The sequence below is a fragment of the Nicotiana tomentosiformis genome, chromosome 12, assembly GCF_000390325.3.
Source record: "Nicotiana tomentosiformis chromosome 12, ASM39032v3, whole genome shotgun sequence".
NCBI classification, from domain to species: Eukaryota; Viridiplantae; Streptophyta; class Magnoliopsida; order Solanales; family Solanaceae; genus Nicotiana; species Nicotiana tomentosiformis.
In genome coordinates this window covers 129,920,207-129,924,089 of record NC_090823.1, presented here as the reverse complement: position 1 = coordinate 129,924,089, position 3,883 = coordinate 129,920,207, and the positions used below count along the sequence as shown (strand labels likewise).

General features: G+C 29.5%; 1 long non-coding RNA gene across 1 annotated transcript; it reads left to right on the top strand.

The window, feature by feature from the left end:
• The first annotated feature begins 722 nt into the window (after positions 1–722).
• Positions 723–3,447, top strand: LOC138903704 (uncharacterized). Its single transcript, XR_011413056.1, has 2 exons — positions 723–921; positions 1,590–3,447. It is a non-coding gene; the product is annotated as an uncharacterized lncRNA (long non-coding RNA).
• Positions 3,448–3,883: the final 436 nt, after the last annotated feature.

Here is a 3,883-nt window from a genome sequence, read left to right as displayed (position 1 = left end):
AAAATTAATAAAAAGGGAAAAAGATGATTCATTCTTAATTTAGTATGCTTCTATACTTTGTCGTATCAACTTTTGTATACTCAAACTTAAAAATATAGTCATCTATTAGTTCCTAATTAGTGTTATTTGTCAAAGCTTTTGATAGAGTTGTGATACTAAAGCAACTGGGCTACACAAATGATTTTTTAGAATGATCATGTCCAAATGGTTTCACTACCTAGCAATAAAATGATGAATTGGGTCATTATTGATTTCTTTCAACTTTGAACATACTCAAAATATTTGATGAATGACTTAATGTAAGTTATTAATTTTAATATAAAAATAATATCTCCTCGAACTGTATCTTACACTCACTTATTATTTATAACTATCTTTAATATCATACTCGAAATTTAGATATAATAACTTTATCTAAAAGTTTAGTTAAAATTATTGAATCGCAAAATGATATGTAGCGTTCAATCTAGAGAAAATTGACACGAATATTTCAAATAGTACTTATTCATCAGCAAATATAGACAAAGCACACCTAAGCAGCTAAATATTTTGCGACGTTTTCCTTGATGTTTGAGAACATTGATTAAAAGTTAGTAATATTTTTTTACACGATATGTTCTATGAAAACACTTAAAATAGTATAATATTAGAATTTTCTTATTTTCATCACAATTTTAATTACAATGTTGGGCCGTGTGCACCACGGGCTTTATTGCTCCTAGTCAAAGAGACGGTAGAGTTGGAATATCTGGTCTTAGATTATTCCCCCTCTTTTATCTTATCCTGAGCCTTTCCATACCAGAGAAGAAGAAAAAATAACCAAATCTTTCGTTTTTTTTAAGAATTTATTTAAGTATATAATATGAGTCGATATTAATGGAGTCAAGTGGATAAGATATTCAACTGCCAAAGTGATGACATGTAAGTTCATTTCTTTTGTTTCATTCACGCCGTTTTCCTCCCCTTTTCTTCTCCCCTAGCAGAAAGATATATATAGCAATCCGACATGACATGATTCGTAGTAGAACAATTATTTTAGCTGATTTCATGTATGGTATGTTGTTTTTTGAGAAAAATGAGGATAGTGATTTAAATTCATTGAAGTTCTTTTGGTTAGAGAATATAAGGAAAGACAATAATTGATCAGCTAAGTGTATATATTTTCAAGAATTAAATGGAATAAAGTTTATCATCATTATCATTTGTCAAAAATATTTACACAGTAGAAAGGTGATAAAAATTCAAATATAATCAAAACTTTTATGCTCACAACCATCAAATCAAAAAATGCAAAATATGTATTCTGTTATAAGAGAAATCAAATTATGTTGGATGTCTACTCTTCCTCCATGATCTTCTCAAATACTTAATGACATATTCAATGACATATTTCTATGCTTAATGACATATTCAATGACATATTTTTATTCACTTTTCATGTCTATATAAAGGCCTTGTAATAGATAGGAAAAACACGCAATTGAAGAAGAAATAAGAATCTCTCTTCTTCTCTTTCTCTCTATATATCTTAGCTTGTTTTTCCTTGTTCGACATTATTATTTTGAGTTATATTTATAACACGTTATCAGCACGATTGTCACCTTCATTTTTATAATCAGATCCTAATTGTGTTCGATTCTCCTTCAGGTATGTCACTATATATTCTTTTAGTTTATGGTAATATATATGCACCAATATGCTATTTATTAACAAATTCATATATTGTTAAGCATTTATTTTAGTTGATCATGTTACTGAAGTTCTCTTACCTTGCTTATTGTTAAAGAAAATATAAGATATAGATCTTAAGTGCGTTAAACTAACAAAAAATAATTTAATAAATATGTGTGGACTTGCGTAGAGCAAAACTTATCTTCAAGACATTCTACAAAAATAAAATAGTGATAACCAAGGTGACAAAGTAATTATTGTACATACTAGTTTAAATTACTTTACAATTGGTAGAAAGTAATATTTGAATACATTCACTCTTATCACTGTATATGGTTATTCCTCAAATCCACGTTTATAATAAATTATTTTTCTTTTACCATACTAAATATATCTCTTTGTGTTTATTCATATACTCCATAATTCTTGTTTATTTGATATATATATTATATGTTACTTTTTATACTACATGTTTGAAGTGATCAATTTTTTAATTAGTTGTCTGATTTATTTTTACAAGTATATTTTCATTGAAAATTATTTTTATTTGTTCTAACCCATTTACTTTTGTGATTAGTTTCAATATGTCAAACTTGTCAAAGCTTGAATTTGTGGCACTAGACATTACCGGGAAGAATTATTTATCATGGGTCCTTGATGCTTAAATTCATCTTGACGCTAAAGGTCTTCGAAATACTATTATACAAGAAAATGAAGTATCAAATCAGGATAAAGCGAAGGTCATGATTTTCCTTCGTTATCATCTACATGAAGGTTAAAAACTGAATATTTAACTGTAAAAGATCCACTTGAGTTATGGATTAATTTGAAGGATCGATATGACCACCTAAAACTTACGGTATTACCGAAAGCTCGGTATGAATGGATACATTTAAGGTTGCAAGACTTAAAACCGTAAGTGAGTATAATTCGGCTATCTTTAAAGTAAGTTCTCTATTAAAATTATGTGGAGGCACTATCACAGATGAGAACTTATTAGAAAAAATATTTTTTACTTTTCACGCTTCAAATGTGGTGCTACAACAACAATACCGTGAAAAGGGTTTTAAAAAATATTCTGAGTTAATCACATGCCTACTTGTGGCAGAGCAGAATAATACTTTATTAATGAAAAATCATGAAGCCCGTCCCACTGGGTCAGCACCATTCCCGAAAATGAATGCTGTAGCAGCATATGATAAGTCTGAAAGAAAATAAAATAATTACCGTGGTCGTGGACATAGTCGTAGACGTGGACGTGGCAGGGGACGAAACAATTATCGACATTATGGTGGAAGTAAACAGGAGAATAATAAGGGTTCTCAAATTAATCCTTCAAAAGGTAAAATTAGTATGTGTCACCGATGTGGTATGAAGGGTCATTGGGCACGCATTTGTCGTACGCCAGATTATTTTGTCAAACTTTATCAAGCCTCCCTTAGAAAGAAAGAAAATAATGTGGAGGCACACTTGACCTTTTAAAATAATGATGATGAAGCAGGTCCCTCAAACAAATATGATTCTGAGGCACATCTTGCATATAAAGATGATGATTTTGGAGGCCTAGCAAATATTACTCATTTAGAAGCTGGAGACTTCTTTGAGGATATTGACTGAAGAACTAATCATCTTACTGGGAATGAAGCTATAATAAAAGTTGTCATTTTGTTATGTTTGCAACTAGTTTATTTTTCTTAAGTGTATTTTCCTAATGTATCATGTGTTGCTAGTTTCTACATTCCTAATGTATTTCTTAATATATATTTTGTTTGTCTTTCGTATTTCTTATAATGTACTTTTTGATTTTTTTTATGAAGAATATGAAAATTTTTCGGTCTTCAGTTGGACTCAAGATTAATAAAGATGATATATGTCTTCTGGATAGTGCTACAACACACACTATTTTAAGAGATAAGAGATATTTCTCTTATTTGGTAATGAAAGAAGCCAATGTTAATACAATATTCGGTAGTACAAAATTAATTAAAGGTTCTGGAAGAGCCAATTTATTACTACCAGGAGGAACAAATTTGGCTATTGATGAAGCACTATATTGTAGTAAATCTCAAAGAAACTTATTAAGTTTCAAAGATATTCGCCAAAATGGCTACCATATTGAGACTACAAATGAGGAAAAGATTGAATATCTTTATATTACTACAATAATGTCTGGTAAGAAATATGTGCTTGAAATGTTACCTACTCTTTCCTC